The 21,938-nt window shown below is 39.9% G+C and overlaps 1 pseudogene across 1 annotated transcript; it reads right to left on the reverse strand.

The window, feature by feature from the left end:
- Positions 1 to 10,769: 10,769 nt before the first annotated feature.
- LOC307111217 (large ribosomal subunit protein uL15-like) lies at positions 10,770 to 11,279 on the reverse strand (annotated as a pseudogene). Its single transcript has 2 exons — positions 11,184 to 11,279; positions 10,770 to 11,119 (listed from the first exon to the last, which is right to left on the reverse strand). The product of its transcript is annotated as a large ribosomal subunit protein uL15-like (transcript).
- Between the last annotated feature and the right edge of the window lie 10,659 nt (positions 11,280 to 21,938).

Below are 21,938 nucleotides of genomic sequence, written 5' to 3' on the forward strand. Positions count from 1 at the left end.
ATAGTGAAGGAGGCTGACAGGTGTGATACATAGATTTCAGTGATTTTAGAAAGTGTGACTTCCATTTCAAAGGTTGCCGGTAATATTATCTCAATTCATCAGTTTAAACTGTTAAACCATGCTATTAATAAGGCTTAGCTCACAGTCCAGTCACTTATAAATAAATATTTTTAAAAAAACTGTTACCCAGTGGTCAAAAATTAAAGGCGCCCAAATTTTCCATCTCACAATGAATGGACAAACAAAATGAGTGGCGTACTATTCACTCTAAAGTATACTATTAGGCAAGGAGTGGGCATTGAGCAAAACTAAAAAACAACATTTGTGTAATGATTTATCTTGCAATAGTTTAGGAGACAATTTAAATAATATCCTCTTCTGTTGTCAATAGAAATTTAAAAGTGATATTTGTGGCTTTATTTAAGTTTCACTTTCTAATTTTTATAGTTTTTGAGAAGTGTACGCTCAAGTCCACAGGCATCTGCTCATGATTTCTTCCATGTAAATAAAAGACACAGAAACAAAAATGAAATATTTCCATTTTTCCTTCCTGTTACTATTCCTCCAAATCCCCTCAAAGAGTGTTTAGTTGCATTTAACTGAAATGTGCTATCAGCAAAGCCAGGCCTTCCTGGTTTTAAGACTCGTGTCTTTGAGGCCCATAGCTTTGTCTCTCAATTAGACACCACAGTTTCACTTATGGAGAAAGATTCATGAACTTTCTTTAGATTGATTTGCTTTCTTCCTTCTCATTATTTTAAAGTGTCCTTTCTGCCCTGGCGTCTCAGTGTAGGCTGCTCCAGCAGATATGTGGAAGCCACCCAGCCTCTTCCGGATCTCCACCTCAAAGCCACAATCTTTCCTTAGGGAACTTCCTTCACATCAACATCCTTCAGCACACCCACTCCTACAAATTACCTTTACTTTATTTTAACAATCCTTTCCAACTTCTGTGCATAGTAATTTGAAATTTCCTGAATCAGGTACTATGTTACCTATCTTCCCCCTTTTTATATAACAATAGCAGAATCTCTGATTTTTAAGCTAGGTACACAGCCTCCAGGGTAAAGCTACACTAGACTTCCCAGTCTACCTTGCAGCCAGACATAGCCATGTAAAGATGATCAGGCATGGGCTAGGCCGGCGTGGCTCAGTGGTTGAGTGGTAACCTATGAACTGGGAGGTCATGATTCGATTCCGGGTTGGGCCATACGCCTGGGTTTCGGGCTCAACCCCCAGTGAGGGCCATGCAGGAGGAAACCGATCAATAATTCTCTCCCATCATTGATGTTTCTATCTCTCCCTCTCTCTTCCTCTCTGAAATTAATAAAAAATATATGTCTATGATAATAAAAGCATCATATGCTAATTATACTGGATAGCTGAATGACCTTCCAGACATCATTCCGATGTCCTTCTGGATGAAGCCTCCATGGGGGGCCGAGGCAGAGGTGGCTAGGGGTGATCAGACAGGCAGGCGAGTGGTTAGGAGCCAGCGGTCCTGGATTGTGAGAGGGATGTTTGACTGCCGGTTTGGGCCGATCCGGGGTCGGCCTAAACCAGCAGTCAGACATCCCCTAAGGGGTCCCGGGTTGCGAGAGGGTGCAGGCTGGGCTGAGGGGAAAATAGTCTGATGATAAGCTAAAGCTTGTGTCTTTGATAATAAAATTTATTCCAATTTCAGCTTGGTATTTTAGAGTTGTTAGCTTCTCTTATATTAGCTTAGCTCAGTTGTGAAATATTAAGTTTTAAATTTAGTTAATTGTCATATTAATTTGTTGTCAACAATTCTGAGTTACTTATAATTAATGAAATTCTATGCATGTACTGTATTTATTGTATTACAAGGTTGTGTTTTTGATTGTGTGTTGACATATGGACTTTTACAATTCAATTGCAGTTAACAAGATTTTGGCAGCAGTGTACAATGCACAGACTAAAATTCATTTCTGAGTTGCTGCTTGGAGAAAAATGAGCTTACATATTATGTTTTTATTTATTTATTTTTATTTTTTAAATTACTTTATTGATTAAGGTATCACATATTTGTCCTCAAACCCCCCCCCCCCATTCCCATCCCAAACCCCTCCACACGCATGCCCCCACCCCCCTGTTGTCCGTGATCACTGGTTAGGCTCATATGCAAGCACACAAGTCCTTTGGTTGATCTTTCTCCTTTATCTCCACCCTCCCCTACCTTCCCTCTGAGACATATTACGTTTTGATCACAGTTCTAAGTTATAGCTTAGCACTTCCAAACCCTTGAGTAACACTACTAGAAACTATTAGTAGACAGAATATTTATCTATATACTTTTACATCATAACTGTTCTTTTTACTTCATACACTTTTGTTTCTGAAATGCTGTGAATCACATAAGCTAGTAATGATGATGCAACAGAAAGTTAAGCACAGTTCTTTATGCACTAATAAATACAAAGTATGTGTAGCAATGGTATTTATATAAATATGTATAATTATAAGAGCATAATCAGCTGTTAACATGGTTTGCCTTTCAGGGAGAGGGAATAGAGAAGGTGATATGGGTGGCAGATGGAAAGGGGTGGGAGAAACAAGCCTTCCCACCAATAAAAAAAAAAAAGCCTTTAAAAATAGCATGTATGAAATACCAAAAAAATGTGTTTATGATATAATCTTGTTTAGATAAAATTGTATCTATTGGAATATATATATGCATATATATGTGTGCAGAAAATTACAATAGAAACAGTAATGTATATGAGTACTTATTTAACATAAATATGAGGTGAAAAACATAATTTGCTTGTAATATATGTAGTATGATTCCATTTCAGTACAAATTTAAACAAAAAGATTGCCTAATTATATATACATATGTATGACTATGTATATATGTATATGTGTGTAATGGTAGCATATGTATGTGAGAGCAATATGTTTGGAAGGATATACCACATTGTAATAGCATGGGCTACAGCAGGGAGGTAGGATAGATGAGAAGGACAATGGGGGAACAGGAGAAAAGTTGCCTTTTATTTATTTATTTTTTAATCTTTGTATTGCCTGGCTGGTGTGGCTCAATTATTGAGCATTGACCCATGAACCAGGAGGCCACAGTTCCTAGTCAGAGCACATGCCTGGGTTTCAATCTTGATCCCAGTAGGAGGCATGCAGGAGGCAGCCAATGAATGATTCTCAATGATATTTCTATCTCTCTCTCTCCCTTTCCCTTCCTCTCTGAAATCAATATGTATTGATTTCAAAAATCTTCATATATTAATAGTTACAAAAGCATCAAAAAATTTTAAACATCTATACTAATAAAAGGATAATATGCTAAGTAGACTGGGAGACCTTCCAACGTCCTTCTGGACAAAGCCATGGTGGTGGGGCTGAGGCAGAGGTGGTTAGGGGCAATCAGGCCAGGAGGGGAAGGCAGTTGAAGGTGATCAGGCCGGCGGGGGTGGGGGGGGCAGTTTGGAGCAAGCAGGCTAGCAGGGGGGCCAGTTGGGGGCGAGCAGAATGGCAGGGGGGAGCAGTTGAGGGCGAGCAGGCCAGCAGAAGAGGGCAGTTGGGGCATTAGGCAGGCTGGCAGGTGAGTAGTTAGGAGCCAGTGGTCCTAGATTGGAGAGGGATGTCCAATCCTGCAAGATCAGGCCTAAACCGGCAGTTAGACATCCCTGAGGGGTCCCAGATTGGAGAAGGTGCAGGCTGGGCTGAGGGACAGCCCTTCCCCCCGCATGTACAAATTTCATGCACTGGGCCACTAGTGAGAAATAAACATTTTTAAATGAATAAGATTGATATATATATCAGCAACCTTTTATGGGAGGCAAATTTTAAAATATCTATCAAAATAATAATTGCATATGTGTTTTGACCTAGAAATTCTACTGATAGAAATATATCCTATATACAGGGTGTCCCAAAAGATGTATACACACTTCAACAGCTGATAGCTCAATTTTGAAAATGAGATGTGTTTTAATAAACACCGACTTTATAATTATTTAAAGTATGCATATACATTTAAGCTTATGTTTATAAGCTTTCTGATTATTGCTATAAGTTAAAGGTTACATTCCAGGAGATTAGGTAAGAGCTTTGAAGTTAACAATTGACCCCTCCCCCTCAACGGCTATTTGCTCTTTTTCAGTAAACATTGAAGAGAAGATTCAATATATTACAACAAAGACAGAGCACACATAGACCTTTGCCCTACTTGGGTTTCCATTTGGGTTAATATTCTGTAGTTACCAGAATATAAACATTCATTTTATTATCGTTACTGAGCAGAAAAATAACTAGAACAGGACTTAGAATTCTGAAAGCTCTTGGACCAATGAGATTATCTTCACAAGGTTTGTATCAACTGTTGTGACCCATAAGTCTCTTAATACTAAGCAAAAGAGAATCAAACATTTTAGGTTTTATTTCACTTATACAAGGGTCACTAAAAAGGCAATGTTTGACAGAAAAAGAAAAATGCAGAATGGTATATGTAGTGTGATTCCATTTGGGAGGGGAAAAAAGGAAAAGAGAATGGTTAATATAGTAATATTTATTGTTAGTACTTCATTTAAAATGTTTATCAACGTCCTTACCTATTGCTTTCTGAACAATGGATAGGAATTTTGGTCATCACTTCACCATTGATTTCTTATCAATCCATTGCCATTTTCCCAGCTGAAAGATAAAACTTCCTTTTAACTTTTCATTTTGAAACTATTTCAAAATAACTTACAAAAGTTACAAAAATAGTACAGAAATTCCCACATACCCTTCATCCTGTTTCCCCTAATTTTAATATCTCACACAATCACAGCACAATTATCAAAAGCAGGAAATTAACATGGATACAATACTATTAACTAATGTACAGACCTTGCCCCATTAATGTCGTTTTCTGGACCAGGACCCAGTATAGGGCCTCTCACTGCACTTCATTGTCACATCTCCTTAATCTACTTTAATCAGGGCCATTGCTCCATCTGTCCGTCATGGCTTGGACACTTTTGAAGGGTACTACTGGTCAATTACTTTGTAGAATGTCCCTCAACTTGGGTTTGTCTTATGTTTCCCCAGGATTATTTTCAGATTATACATTTTTGGCAGGAATACCACAAATTGATGTTATTACCCTTCTCTCTGCATCATTTCAGAGAGTATATGATATCCACAAGTCCCTTTCCTGGTGATGTTAATTTTGATCCCTTGGTTAAAGTGGTGTCTGCCAGTTTTCTCCACCATAGTGTTACTATTTTCCCACTATATTGAACAAGTAGCTAGAGGGGAGATACTTGGAGACTGCATAAATATTTTGTTTCTCATCATACTCAGCTCACTTAAATGATCATCTGTTATTCTTTTTTTTAAAAATATATTTTATTGATTTCTTACAGAGAGGAAGGGAGAGGGATAGAGAGTTAGAAACATCAATGAGAGAGAAGCATCGATCAGCCGCCTCCTGCACAGTCCCCACTGGGGATGTGCCCGCAACCAAGGTACATGCCCTTGACCGGAACCGAACCTGGGACCCTTGAGTCCGCAGGCCGACGCTCTATCCACTGAGCCAAACCAGTCAGGGCTATTATTCTTTTTAAAAAATCTGGCTTTTTTAAGGTATAATTTACCTAGCATAAAGTTCAGCAATGTTAAGTGAACAATTCAAGAGTTGTAATATATTTGTACAGCCATGAAACAATCACCACAATCTAGTTTTAGAGCACTGCCATCATCCCAAAAGGTCCTTTGTGTCTGTTTACAGTCCATCTCCTCTCTACCTCCAGCCCGGGCAATCACTGAACTAGTCCGTGTCTTTGTTTATACAATACACTGATTCCCGCCCCCCCCCCCCTCATTACTTATTTGATTTACTTTTTACCCTTGCTCATCTGTACATGAGCAGACATAGATAGTTTAGTAATGAGAAGACTTAAATATAGAACATTGCTTGGTATTTGACACAGGACACTGACCATCCGGGAAGTCATCAGAAATGGTAAGTAATTCATAGATATCAGATTAAAAATAGACTTTCAATATTCTAAATATTAGCAGGGCCTGCACAAATCCAGGTACTTTAGAGCTTCAATTAATTTGTAACAGTCACCCCTATTAAATTCTCCCTCTAGATATGTAAAGTCAAAGGCATAATCTTTGGTGTCTTTTATGCACCAAGTAATTCTGATTTGTCATGTCAACCTGCCTTGGAAAAGGGTTAAGTCCAGAGGTTTTGTTTCTTTTTTTTTTGCTTTGCTTTGGCATGTTAATTTTATAGATCTTCACTCCTAGATTTGCTGTTTAAAATTATTTTCATTCAGAGCCAATTTTACTAACCCAATGCCATATAATTTTGAGTATATTATGTCTATCCTCTATCCTTCAAGGGAGCATGAAAAAGTGTCATCGTTTTAGAGCTGCAATTGACAGCATATAGGTCAAAGGTAGCCCCCACATATGGTTTGGTCAATGTTTTAAACATCAAGATATTTTCATCTGTAAAAATTTATAAACGAGGCTTTTCTTAAAAACCTTAAATCTAGTGATCCAGGGCCCACGTTTCCGTAGTTGGAGCTAAGTCGTGGCAGTCCACTTGAAGAACAGAGCTATGTTGTTCAGTTTGCCACTCACTCATTTAAGCTCCTTGCCTGGCCCCCTAGGCATTTGAGTTTGCTTATTTAAGTTGAAACCTGATCAACAATTGTTGGTGTTTTGTGTTGTTTTTTTAATTGAGCCATATCAAACAGAAAAAAGCTCACTAATCTTACGTGCACAGATTGATGTTTTTGGTGGGTTTTTTTGTTTTGTTTTGTTTTTACATAACCATAGATTTGAACATAGGAAAACTTAACAGTTTGTCATCTCTCACCCAGCACACATCACTATTTCTATCTCCCCATACTTCCAATGAGCTTCCTGTTGGTAACCTGTAGCGAGGTCAGGTAGGTGATGGTGCCAGCGTCTGCTCAAGCTCACTGGACAGCATGTTCAGCTCACTGCTCTTCACCCTCTCCAGGTACTTCTCCCACTTCTTGATGGTGTTCTCCAGCACCACCACCATCGCATTCTCCTGCTCCAGCTCTTTCAACAGATCATTGTTTTCCTTCTCCTGGACTTTCCGTTGAGCTTCCAGTTCTTTACATCTTTTTAGTTTGCTGCTTCAGGGGTGGGGAACATCCCAGCCGCAGGCCGTATAAGTTGGTCTGGCCCATTTGTTTGACCAAATATAGCAGGCTAATTTTTTGGTTGATAATTTTGTATGGCCCGAGAATGATGTTATAAATATCCAAAAGGCCCTTGGCAGTAAAAAGGTTCTCCTGCCCTGTAGAAGATCCGTCTCCTGTCTGTTCCGAGCTTTTGAGTGTCAGCTTATATCTGTCCCGTATTGCTGCAGTCACCTGAGCGCAGGGGCAGGCCCTTGAGTGTGCTGGCGGCTCTTGCTGCAGGAACAACCGGTTCTTCTGCACATGGTACAACTGGCTCTCCAGGCCTGTGGTGCCATGCTAACATTCAGATGACATCAGGGTTATCAGGACAGGAGACAATGCACCTTATCAGGGAAGATATCCAAAATCCACAGGGTGCATGGAGGGACCTGGAGAGCATTATGCTAAGCGAAATAAGCCAGTGAGAGAAAGACAAGTATCACATGACCTCACTCATATGTGGAATCAAATGAACAAAATAAACTGATGAACAAAGTAGATCCAGAGACATAGAAGCATGGAATAGATTGTTGAATCAGAGAGAAGGCGGGGGTGGGTGGGTAGGTGAGTGGGAAGAGATCAGCCAAAGAACTTGTATGCATATATGCATAACCCATAAACACAGACAGTGGGGTGGTGAAGGCCTGGGGCAGTGGACAGGGGCAGGCTGGAGAGGGTCAATGGAGGACAAAGGGAGACATATATAATACTTTCAACAATAAAGATTTAATTTAAAAAAAAAAATGAAGTCCATAGGGTGGTAAAAAGCGTTTTAAAAGGCTATTTGGCTTCAGATAACCTCCCCACAGCATTCCAGACAAAGCAGGGTCAGGCCCTCGGGCGCTCCAGGTGTGCCTGCAATGGAGATCTCTCACCCTACCATCCCACCACTGGCAGGAGCAGCCCCTGAACTGGCCTCTCCTGCCCCATCGGATTGGCTCCGGTGCACAGTGGGGATAGTGCACAGCCTGGAACAGAGCCCTGGCAAGGGCATTCTTCTCCGCATAACATGCCGGAAGACCCTGCAGGCAGCCAGCGCTAAGGTCGCTGTGTCTCACTTTTGCCCTCCTTTCCAGCGCTTTGTTTTCCTCCCCACTCTTGTTTCCTCTGTGGATATCAATAGTCTTCGGATTCTATCATAGTCTTGGTTTCTTCCAAGTTGCTACGTTGGTTTGTTTTGGTCTCTACCTTTCATATTGGTGGTTTTCCATAGATATCTGTTAATCTTTGGTCATCTACTCAAATTTAGGAGTGAGGTACAGAAAAAGCCTATTGGAAGTTCTGATCCCATGGTGAGCCTTGTTGACTGCTGGCTCTGGTCGTGGGCCGCCTATTTGGGTAATTTAGCTGGGACACTCTTGACGTCAGTATCTTTTATGTCTTTCCTCCCCAGGAGGTCAGAACATTCCAATCTTCAGTGCAATGGAATTATAATGGAGGTAAAAGACTGGGGATTTTATTGGAGTAAAAATGGTTCCATAAATGTTCACTGAAACCACCCCTTTCTGTTACTGAATCCCATCCCCAAATGTGTCCAGTGTTCCCCAAAAAGTGATTTTCTGTACAGGGTTGGATAGTGAGCTAGGAATCTAACCACTCCTTAAACCGACTTACAAATCAGTCCTCCCGTTTTTAATCCACACTTTTTGGGAGGCCTGTGATGCAATTAGGGATCACCTTTCTCAGGTCTACTAAGTAAAATACCTCTCGTGCATATGGCTTCTAAATTCCAACGTGTTCTTGTCTTTTCTACTAATCTCATTTTTATTGTGTATTTCTACCTTAAAGAACAATTCATTTACTGTCATTTTATTAGGTTTCAAGAGAAAGCCAAAGTAAATGCATACAGAGTAGGGCAAAGTTGCGTGTATGGAAAGTAACACAATGAGTAATAAATAATAATACAAGAATAAACTGTTTCAAGTACTCATGACTGTAAACCTGCCTTTGCCCCAACCTGTATATTCAGTTGATTACCCCTGCTCAGAAGTCAACTTTGCATTTTTACAAGGGAAATAAAAGCTGGTTCAGGAGTGTTTGAAGACAAACAGGCCTGCTTTACAATTTTGCTGTTGGCCATTCCCCCATTGAGTGTATCTGCTCAGCAGTTGTATCCATGGAACAGAAATTACAACTCTGACTCTGCTTTTATCTGAACAACTACAAGTTCATTCACTTTTGTGGTTCACTTGTCAATTGAAAAGGAAACTCTATTTGCTAGTAGCTTTAACTACAGCCATAGGGATCTTGTAACTGGCTTTCGTCTTTGAACACTAATCCTCCCCCATCTTTTACTTCCTTCTGAAATAACAAAGTCCCTATTTTTTGAATGCTCAGAATGTGCTAGGCTTTGGACTAGGCAGCATTATCCCATTTAGCTCTCCCTACACCCTATAATGTCCATGTTATTATTCTTATTTTATAAAATGGGAAAACGAGGCTCTGAAAAGTTAGAGAATTTGTTCAACTTTGCATATCGATTAAATGGTGAACCTAGGGTTTCAATTCCAGTAGACCTGACTCTCAAGCCCTTTCCACTCCACTATGCTGTCTTAATGATTATTTCTCTCTGGCCTTCTTGAGTGTTCATTTTCATGTGCCCAGCTCATATAACTAGTTCCCTTCCAATCCAATTCTTGTACTATATGCCCTATGTCAGTGAATGGCATCCAGTTGCTTCAGCTTTTGCAAATGTCTAGACCACCTTCCCTTCTGCCCTCTACCTGGCTACCTTCTCATCCACCTTAGGCCTACTTCCGTGGGGAAAGGATTCCGCAACCTTCCAAAGATTGATTTGGTGCATTTCATGTGATATTAGAGCACATAGAGAATTCTATAGCAGATACAGAATCCTATAGCACATATAGAAGCAGTGATTAGCCTTCTAGAAATTATCTATTTACTCATTCATCTCTCAACTACAGTGAACTATAAGCTCCTGAGGACAGCAGCAATATTCACCTTATTCATGTGACATATCTATAGCCTGGCACATAGCAGGGGCTCAATAAATATTTTGTTGAATGAATGAGTAAATGAATAAAGTTATACATATACCTCTATCTGAATGAAAAGATTTTATCATTTAAAATAATGTTCTATTGATATTTTAATGTTAGTCAAGCAGGATTTCATAAAAGACAAGTCTTTGGTGCTTCTCATTTATTATTAGGAATATAGATAATAGTTTAACTCCAGCACTTTAAACTGTAGTGTGGATTTCAATCTATGAAGTAAACTCTGACAAGTTTTCAAAATACTTATTAATTTCACTGTGGAATTTTAAAATGTGAATTTTTATTTAAATATAAGTTAAAAGGTCATCTAAAGTCTCAGATAAAAATCTGTCATGCTTAGAAGTCTTTCATTTTAATTATATCATTCTAAAGTACAATGCAAGATATATTCCAAAAAGTATTTTTGATCTTCATGTTGTTACTGTAAATGGGTCTGTTGCAATTTTTCTTGAGGCCTATATGATAAAACTTATTATAATTTCTGACGAGATAGAAAAATCATACAACTGTTACCAGAATTTTTTACTTGAGGACATTTTAATGAACGTCCCTCCATGTAGCTTCAAGCTACCAGGACACCGGCCCCACCAACACCCTTAATCTTCTCCTCGGCTCTTCTGCTGCAGAACTTGGCCTTCACAATGACAGGCTGCCTTGGGAGCTTTCCCTTCCCCAGAACTTTGTAGTAGCCGGATCGCACCACATCCATGGAAGGAGCAGCTCCAGTCTTGTTTTTGGCAGCCTTTACCCGTGTCTGCTCATGACCAAGGTCCACAGTTCATCAAGATTGACAGTTGGGTAGAAGCTCTGGTTCCTCTTTAAGTGGTGATGCCTCACACCAACTTTCCCAAAGTAACCTGGGTGATATTTGTCGAAGTTGATCCTGTGATGATACAAGCCACCAGCATTACCGGGTGATATTTGTCGAAGTTGATCCTGTGATGATACAAGCCACCAGCATTACCCCCACCACCACCCGCCTCCCCCCATGCTTCCTGTGCTTGCCAATGCAGCCGTGGCCGTGGCTCACATAGTTTCAAAGTTTTCGGATCTTCCTCAGTCTGGATGGCATGTCAGTGGCCGAGATGCAAGCTGTTACCAGAATTTATGCAAAATGTTTCTCAGAGGATGTGTGTGTGTGTGTGTGTGTGTGTGTGTGTGTGTGTGTGTGTTTACATTTTATGACTTTAAGTCAGCCAAATTAAAAGAGCGGATTGATGGGATAAAATGTAAAAAATGGGGAGGTATAACAAACTTTCCCTGAAAAAGCCTAACTTTCTACATAGTTGTGGGTTTTTTAATCACAAAGAATTCAACTGCTTTGTCCTGATACCCAATGCAGGTCATCAGAGGGACTTGAGAGTCCTCCTCTTGGAATTCAAGTTGGAATCAAAGAAGGTCTGGGGAAGCCACAGCCAACCTTTGAACTACCCTTAAGGGAAGAGATTCATTGGTCAAACATTAACTGTCCAGATATATTGACACCATGGCTACACTGTAGTGAGAATGAATGGTGTCCAGTTTAAGGCAACAATACGGATTAATCTCACAAACATAATGTTGGCCAGACAGAAATGATTCTACTTAGATAGACCTTAAAAGCAGATAAAACTGATCTATGGTGTTAATAGTCAGGATATTAGTTATCCTGGAAAGAACTCAACTGGGAAAGAATATGATGGGGGCTTCTGGAAGCTGGTAATGTTCCCTTTCTTCATCTGGGCATTTGTACTCTGGTAAGTTCATCAAGCTATACATTTACCATTGTGTACTTATCTCTACGTATGTTATACATTGAAAAAATTACTGATAAAATAAGCATCCAGTAATTTATTCCTGTCTCCAGAGCTTCTAATCTAGGGAAAAGAATGCCTTGAACTATGGCCTCCCAAAATGTGGCTAAATGGTAGGTATGAAAACTAGGGAAACAGTATATTGAAATATAAGTTTCACTGGGATAACCAAACGCAACAAATATATTCTAAAACCAGATCACCATATGCAAAATTTACCAAGGAAACACTGAGAACCACTTCCATAATTCTTAGATCCCACAGAATTTTTTACGAGATCTTGTTAGAAAGGATTTTGCCAAAGAGAGTTCAAATTTCTGCCTGTGGTTGTGGGGCAGGGGAGTAAATGAGGGAGGGCTGCCACTTCCTTCCAAGGCTCCTAGGACGCCTTTCAAAGACATTTTTCCTGCAGCTGGAAGACACAAGGATGACTCATTTTTTTTAAAAAATATTTTATTGATTTTTTTTTTTTTACAGAGAGGAATTGAGAGGGATAGAGTTAGAAACATCGATGAGAGAGAAACATCAATCAGCTGCTTCCTGCACCCCCCCCCCCCACCCACTGGGGATGTGGCCGCAAGTGCCCCCTGACCGGAATCGAACCTGGGACCCTTCAGTCCGCAGGCCGACACTCTATCCACTGAGCCAAACCGGTTTCGGCCGCAAGGATGACTCTTGACTAAGGATGTCAAAGCAGCCTAGGGCACCAAGGTAGAGCGTGTGTTGGGATCAGCCAGGATTGTCAGGCCAAGGCATTTCTGGATATTTTTTAATGGATCGTATGTGGACGACATGGGAGAAATCCAGCCAAGTGTCATCGGAAGTCCTGCACAGTAGGGTCACTTAGAGAGTGGACACTGGAGAGGGGCTGCAAATGAATCACAAGTGAACAATGGGAATAGAGATGTGTGAACCAGGTAAAATGACCGATAGGAGGGCTCCAGGAAGCAATCTTCCAAAGGACCCAGAAAGTGCAAAGCCAGCTGACAGCAGAGTCGGTTCTATGAGAGCTGCCTTATAGCTTACCATTCCTCCAACACAAGAGGCTGACCAGTTGGGCGAGAGAAGAAAAGAGAAGTGGCACACAGTGGAGAGGAGAAACCAACCACGCATCCTTCCCTTTCTTGGCCGCTGCAGGCTTCCAGTCTGAAGCACACCCCAGCTAAGGGAAGATTTGCTATTAAAGATAAGGAAGGTGGTCAGAAAAAGCTAAGAACTATCCGATTTCATTCATATGTGGGATATAAAACTGAAACTTGTGACCACAAACAGCAATGTGGGGACTGCCAGGTGGAAGGGGATGGGGGAGAAAGGGGTTCTAATATATGGTGACAGGAGAAGATTTGACTTTGGGTGGTGGGCACACGGTGCAATATACAGATCTGGTAACATAGAAACCCACACCTGAAACCTACATGTTCATGTTGACAAATGTCACCCCAATAAATTTAATAAATAAAAAAATAGAGATAAGGTGATTAATATCTTTGGGCTAGACATGCTGGTCACAGACTTAAACTGTGTTTGTAACTAAGGGCTGTTATCTAAGAGTAAGAGAAAAGCAGTGGCTCCTGTGCATGGTTCCATACAGGACTGGCAAGAATTATCCCCACTGAACGTGCACAGAATTTCCAAAGACTCTACAAACCTGCCTAGCTTCTGTCCTTCTCCAAATGGCTCAAGGTATTTAGGTAGATTCCTTATTTAAAGTGAGGTACCCCACATTGGCAACAAATTACTTGAATGGTGAATACAAATCAATAAGAAAAACTCCAAGGCTTTAACAGACAGTAGCATGAGATATAAATAGACACAAAAGAAAAACGCAACCATATAGTGAGTTGTCATGGAAAAATATTCAACTCATCTAACAAATAAACTTAAACATTTTAATTTTAGCCTAGTAAATTTGCAAAAATGAAAAAAAAAGCTAATTGTTAACAAGGGATGCAATAAAAAAGTGTCTTCTACTTGGTTTATAAATTCTCATGAACTAACAAAAGCCACAATTATGTTTGTAATTTTAATTTTTTTATCTTTAACTTTGATTTTGAAAATTTTTTAGTTATAGAGCAGGAATTTCTGCAACTGCTCATCTAGATTTACCAATTATTTTATTAATGTATTATTATTTACAATTTCATTTTGATGTTATTAATATTATCATTATTAGCAACATTGATGATTCTCTGAGAGTAAGTTGCAGACATTATACCATTCTGTTCTTTTGCCTAAACACTTCAGTGTGTGTTTCCTAAGAATAAGAATATTCTCATATGTAACCATGATGTAAATATTAAAATTGGGAAGTGTAACTTTGATGTAATACTGTTATTAAATACAGTCAAGATGCAGATTTTTGCCAGTTGCCTCAATAATATTCTTAGAAATATTTTTTTTTCCTGATCAAAATCCACTCCAGCATCCTTCATTGCTTTTACTTGCCCTGTCTCTTTTACTCTCTTTTACTCTGTACCAGTTCTTCAGCCTTTCTTTTTCTTTTTGGGTAATGACAGTTTTTAAAGATTAACAGTTGTTAAGTAGAATGTTCCTCAATTTAAATGTGTCTGCTACTTCCTCATGATTACAATCAGGCTTATTTTTTTGGCAGGAGTTTATAACTTTTGACCTAATAAATTCCACTTTTGGGGAATCCATTATAAGGAAATAATACTAAACACGTAAAACAAAAAACACAGCAATTTATACGGCTTTAAAGCAACATAATGTCGAGTAATAATATAATCACAGACTACATGTTCTAAGATCATACTTGATATCCAACAGTGTGCTCTGTCCTTTGTGTACATTATCTTCTCAATATTACTGAATCTTCTCAATAAAAGTGGTATGGCAACCTCTGTTCACTGCTCACCCAACAACTATCCTCCCCTTTGTCCCTCTTGTGTTTTGGCAGCTCCAGAGAATGAATCAGTAGTTGTAAGCCAAACATGATTACCCACTCCTGTCTCCAGATGCTTTTTCCCAGCCTCCCTTGCAGCTGAGGAGAGGCATGGGACTCTTTCTGGCCAGTGAGTTCTAAAGGCATGTTTTCCTGGAAGACTGCTGGGCAAGGCAGTCGTCACCTGGAGAAAGCCTAGATGTACTTCTTTTTTGCTACTTGGGGTATTGGTGTGTGCTGTGTCTGCTTGGGATCATGAGGACCATCTTATAGCCATGAAGTCATCAGAGTGAAAACCAAAGGCCCACGTGCTAAGGACGGCAGAGTGGAGAGATGGAAAGAACCAGGATGCTAGATAGCATTGTTGAGATGCTGACCTAGTCCTGGACTGCCTTCCTCTGGTTTTCTTGGCTAATAAACTAAGAGATTAAGCCATTTTTATTTGGACTTCTAGAAACGTGCTGCAACAGATATCGCAGATAATGATAACAACAGGAATAAATTACATGTCACTATAGGAGTGTCACATTACTTAATCTTTGTAACAATCCTGGAAAGAGGTACCACTATTAGCCACACTTTATATATGATGAATGTCAACTGTAGCCTGGAATAGAAGCCCACCACCAAATCCCAACAAGCATGGACCAGAGCCCCACTTTTCCCTCTGCAGGGACAGCAGAAGCTGGGGAGAGGAGAAAATACAACATTTAGCAGATGCCTGGGAAATTGCCCAGACATAAGAACAAACCGAGGCATGGGGAACTGATTCTTTCTTTATGAAGAAGAAAATAGACTGATGGGGAAGTGGGTAAATAGGCCTGAGGGAAGTCAGGAAGGGAGTTGGGAGGCAGGAATGAGGCAATGACCATGTCCACGTGGGGCATCTCAGCCGGGGCAGAGGGAACCAGACTAGACGGCCAGCACCTGACTCTCTCCTCCATAACACGCCCCCCCTCCATGAGATATGACTTTGGGAAAATTGCCTAAATCCTCCTGTAAAGAACTTTTTATTTCTTCATTTGTATCCAATGTGTTTTTCCTCAGGCTGAGGAAGAGAAGGATGGCAGTGCCAGATTTGGGAGGCATAACCCTTTCCACCCTGTGCCCTTACTCTACTGGACAGTCCTTATCGTGGACTGCCCAGTGGCGAGAAGTAGACCTCAAGAAGCAATGACCAAGATACAGAATCAGCTATCACCATTTGGTCGTTTTTTTTTTTTTATATATATATATTTATTTTTTTATTTTTTTATTTTTTTAAATTCTTTATTGATTTCAGAGAGGAAGGGAGAAGGAGAGAGAGAGAGAAACATCCATGATGAGAGAGAATCATGGATCGGCTGCCTCCTGCATGCCCCCGACTGGGGATCGAGCCCGCAACCCAGGCATGTGCCCTTGGCTGGAATCGAACCCGGGACCTCTCAGTCCGCAGGCCGACGCTCTATCCACTGAGCCAAGCCGGCCAGGGCACCATTTGGTCGTTTTCATAGCTTGTGGGATAAAGTCCAAATTCCTTGATAGTACCCTCACACTCAGGCCCTGCCCACTTTCAAAGCTTCATTTCTTGCCACTTCACTCTGTGCCCCTGAGCTCCCATCTCCCTTTTAATTCCTGCGATAGGCAGTGGTGTCTCCAGGCTCTCTGCCTTTGCATATAGTGTTTCTTCTGCCTGAAACATCTTGAACACACTCCAATGCCTACTTAAGACCTAGTTCCCATGTCACTTCATCGGCAAGTCATTCTTTCCTCAGCGTCAGTCTTTCTGCCAACACCCTCTCCGCAAGAATAAATCATTTCCTCTCTGTGCTTCCTCACACTCACAGAATTTGTGTGACAAAATGCTCCTGCATGGACACACGGAACTCAAGCCTCTTTCATCCTTCATAATGTGTGGCTCATTCCTAAACCATGGGTTCTAGGAAGTCGGAGGAAATATTGTTAATTGTTTGCCATTAGTGTCATTTGGTACAGAAGCCTGACATAAGGTAACCCCCTAGTAAATGTTTGGGGAATAAATAGAAGGAACAAACATGAGAGAATTAATTTATTCATAACTTACTTTAAGGTCTTTCTAGTTATAAAATTCTATGGTATGAATATTCCTATTGAATATGAAATAACATTGTACATTAGAATACGATCTAAATTCTAAATTTAAAATACTAATATACTGTATATAGTAAAGTGTACATATAAAACTGTATAATATGTGCATGTATATGTATATATCACCATGATAATTTTAAGGGAAAGTTTCTTAATCTTTATTCTTTCCGTATTTACATACTTCTTATGATAATATAAAAAATGAAGTGGAGAAAATTAAGAACTCCAAATTCTAGTGTCTGAGCTATGACTGGCTTTAAATACCAGCACACAAAACTTTCTGTATCTTTCCTCAGTTATAAGACAACAATAAAGATATCTGTTTGCTAGAGCTGGTTTCATTTCTCAGTGCAAGAGATAAATACAAAACAAAGCTGGAAGGCATTCATAGAACAGCACAATTGAAATACTCAAGAAGATGAAAACAGATTCTTACTTCCTTCTGAAAGACCCATGAAGCTTGGCCACTCATTCAAGTTCACTTTAATAAGAATTTATTGAGTTTCTGTTGTGTCCAATACTGAGGCAGTTAGTTATTCATTTATTAAACTTACTATGGGATGGGTATTTTTTTGAGGCAATAGAGATAGAGCAATGAATAAGTAAGACAAAAAAATCCCTGCACCCATGGAATTTATATTCTAGAAACATGAAAGGTACCAAACACACAAACAAATAAAACATATAGTATGTCAGAGATTGATAATTGCTTTTTAAAAAAAACAAAGTTGAAAAGGGAGTTGGGAAGTGTCTGGACTTGGGAAGGGGGCATTGCAATATTAATTGATGATCACAGAAGGTGAAATTTTAATAAAATCTGATGGAGGTCTTGAATGGTTTGGGGAATAAGGAAGATGTGCAAATGTACATAGTTTCCTGTATAGTCCTATAGACCTTGCATTCCATTAGGGTGTGTTTATTGGTAACCACCTACACTTTTTAATAATTACAGGGTGCTGTCAGACTGAAAGAGATACTCGTTTAGGGAGAGGTGGAATTTAACAACTTGAATCAAACTCTGAAGGATGGGGACAGATATTCCTTGAAGGATATCGAGTAAAGATGGCAGAAAGAATGACATAAGCAGAGGAGGCCCCAGGTAAAGAAAAACACTCCTTCTCTAGGGACAAGTGGGAGATCTTCCCTCTGGGAGGTACAAGATAGAGCTAGTTACGTGAAGTGGAGAAGCCACTATAAGCCAGTTGGAGAAGGTCACTCTTGGTCGTAGAGACTATGGGAAACCACCAAAGTTAACTGAGTAGAGAAGAAACATGGTAAAACAAATATCTTAGTAAAATTAATACAGTGGTAGAGTCAGGTTCAATTGAAATAAGGAGAAAGTACAGGCAATGAGGCCATTTTCAATCTTATTTCTGTTATTCAGATATTAATTTACAAGGGCCCGACTAGAATGGAAGCAGTAAGAACAGTGATATTTATAAAGGAGTGATGTTCATAAAAATAAAGAATACATGACTGGCCTTGGTAGATGAGTAGATTTGAAGGGTAAAGAAGAGGAAGAAGCTAGAGCTGAAACAATCATAAAGTTCAGAGCGGTGAACGGATGGTGTCATTCTAAGACCAAGCACTCTGTGATCCAAGCAAGGTGTGACTCGCTCAGGATCACACAGTAGTGAAAAGCTGAAGCCAGAACCAGATTTCTTCCTGCTTTCCCCCACTAGATGACTCCAAAGCTTTAAACATGGCAAACAGGGAAATAGTCCCGCCAACAGAAATGGGTGAGTATGGAGGGATAGCAAGCTTACAATTGGGTAGAGGAGGTGGAGAGTTTTAGTTTTATATATGTGGAATTTAAATATATTCAAGTGGAAATACCTGGGAGATAGGCAAAACTTCAGGATTGGAAATGACTCTGTCTCTTACCAGTTTGTGATCTTGGGCAAGCCAACCTCTCTGAGCCTCAGTTTTCCCACTTGCAAAATAGGGATACTGTTAGTTACTTAATGGCTGTAATTAATTAATTAATTAATTAATTAATTAATTAATGCTGGTAAAGAGCTTGGAACAGGCTCTGGTACAAGGTAAGTGTTTATATTTATCTACTTGTTTGTTTGTTTTTGTTAATCCTCACCCAAGGATATTCTTCTTTCCAGTGATTTTTAGAGAGAGTGGAAGGGAGGGGGGAGGGGAGAGGATAGAAGAAGAGAGGAGAGGAGAGAGAGAGAGAGAAAGAGAAACATCCATGGTGAGAGAGACACCAGGGATGAAACCTGCAACCCAGGTACATGCCCTTGACCGAATTGAACCCTTGACCCTCGGGCAATGCCATCAGGGCAAGGTAAGTGTTATTTAATTATTTGTTAAACAAAATAGGTAAGATACAATGTAAAGAAGAAGGTTGGCTTTCCAGAGAGGTAAGAAAAAGAAGATGTGGGGAAAACTAGAGGGAAATTTGAGATGATTGATAGAAGGTCTGTCATATAAGTCAAGGGAGGAATCTTATGAAGGTGAAAACAAAATCAAATGACACAAAGATACACAGAAAGAGGAAGGCCAAGAGAGGTCACAAAGTGTGGGAAGAAAGAGGCCTTTGACATATGCTTTGGACAGAGTAACAATGGGATTGGAGTCATTTTTAACCATTAGAGAAATGACGGCATGGAGGATAGTAATCCTGGCCTAACCTTCATAGTTGAGTATCAAATACTGAGTAGAATAAAGCATGAGCTGACATAAGATGGGAGATTTTATGATCCCCCCCTTCTCTCTTTCTCTCTCTCTATATATTTCCTTGATTGAAAATTCTCAAAATTTGTGGTGCTCTCACTATATTTTTGTGTGTTTGTATGAAAATCTGTATATTTTCAGTGTGTATGGAAGTGTATATCACAAACATTCAGAAATTCAGAGAAGCCCATCTAAAAGGCTGACTTACTACACAGTGAACTAAAAACTCTGGTTTAAAATGTTTCCTCTGAATCATCTATTTGTTCCCAGTTTGAAGAAGTACTCATAGAATTGTTGTATTAGTGTTTTTCTACCTAAATGTTTGCTTATGGGGGAGGGGAGCAGAATTTGCCACCCCAAAATATGCCTTTTGGGATATTGATTATTTTAAGCTGGTTATTTTTAGGAAAGAAAAGGCTCAGGGAAAACCTTTGACCTTCCCCCGACTGCTTAAAAGAATTTAGATGGAGAACTGCCCCCCCCTCCCAAAGGGAGATATCATCATAGGTAACTACAGTTTAATATGAACTCCTGTGACAGGGCAGAACCTAGCAAGTTCTTGACCAAAGTCCTCTCTGGGTCCCATTGTTAAAGATGGCCCAGCAAACATTTGTTTACCAAACATTTGCTTTTCCAGCTCCCTATAAATTGCCTTTCTGACCTTTGAAATTCCAAACCACAACCCCCTTCTCCTTAGCTCAAGATGGAATATGTCATATAAGCCTCAACTGCCCCATCTCTCCTCCAGGCCCATATTCTTGTGGAAACCCCATATATACATATGTAATGAATTTGGTTATTTTTCTCCTATTAATCTGTCTCACATGGATTTGATTATTGGTCCAGCCAGAAGAACTTAAAAGGGGAGAAGGAAAATTATTTTTCCTGCCCTACACTTATAAATCTCAGTGCAGTAAAAAATACTTAGGGGAATTTAGCAAGTTCTAAATCTTTGTGTGTTTGTATGGAAATCTGTATATTTTCACTGTGTATGGAAGTGTATATCACAAACTCTCAGAAATTCAGAGAAGCCCATCTAGAAGGCTGACTTACTACACAGTGAACTGAAAAAAAAAAAAAAAAAGCGCTTTCTTTTCTTTGGACCTCTTTTCATGTCCATGTAATGTTAGTCTGAACCTTGTCTTATATTCTTAGAGGCATTGATATTCAGAAGCAAAAGTTACCTAACCAGCTCTGTCTTGTGGCTAAACTACCTGAGGCAGCCAAGACCAGAGACAGGAATGGGGGGAGGAGGGATGATGACAGAGGGAATTCAGTGCTCAGGCCTTTTAGCATTGGGTTGTAAACTGCAAACTAGCACTGTCCAATAGGAATATAATATGACCCCATATGTGAGCTACAGATGAAATTTTAAATTTTCTTTAATGCAAGCCACATTTTAAAGAGGGGAAAACAAACAGGTGAAATTAATTTTAATAATATATTTTACTTACCTAATGTATGAAAAGTATCATTTCAACATGTGACCAACATGAAAATGATTAACAAGGATATTTTGCATTGAATTTTAAAAAACTGTCTTCAAAACTCAGTGTATATCTTACACATTCAACACACATTAATGCAGACTAACCACCACTTTGGTCAATAACCACATGTGGCTAGTGGCTCGCACGCTGAACCAAAAAGATCTTGCTTTAGTGTTTTATTTAAGGGCAAGTTGACGAGTAGAGGCATTACTTAGAGAGCGCTCTAGTATAGCAAACCTTACACCAAACCTTACAGTAACTTGAAATGAACACGGACTTTCCCACTGCACTGAGCATTGGGACTTTCTGACGTTTCTTGAGTTTGGGGCTGGGCTTCCTCCTGGACTTCTCAGTCGGAAACTGAAATAAACTGGGCTGCAGCATATTCTTGAATCACAGGAAAACTACGCGCAGTGTTTCCCCGAGAAAAGCATCTAAACCCATTATATGTGTGTGGTATATAATGTTTATTCCTTGGATGGGTTATTAATGTTTATTTAAGGAGCCCCAGGAAGCATGATGGACATATCATTACAAAAGCTGTTTTGTATTCGGAAGTGTCCACTGACTCATTGTGTTGTTGTTTTTTGTTTATTTATCACCCGCCTTCTCCCGGGCATGGGGTGACCCCTTCATAAAGCCTAGCTTAAAGAATTCCCGACTTCGCCAACTCCGTGGGGCGGGCGGGCGGGCGGGCGGAAGGTGCGGGCTCCCGCTCTGGCCCACACGCCTGGCAGCTTCGCAGCTTC

This window comes from Cnephaeus nilssonii, assembly GCF_951640355.1.
Source record: "Cnephaeus nilssonii genome assembly, chromosome: 14".
NCBI lineage: Eukaryota > Metazoa > Chordata > Mammalia > Chiroptera > Vespertilionidae > Cnephaeus > Cnephaeus nilssonii.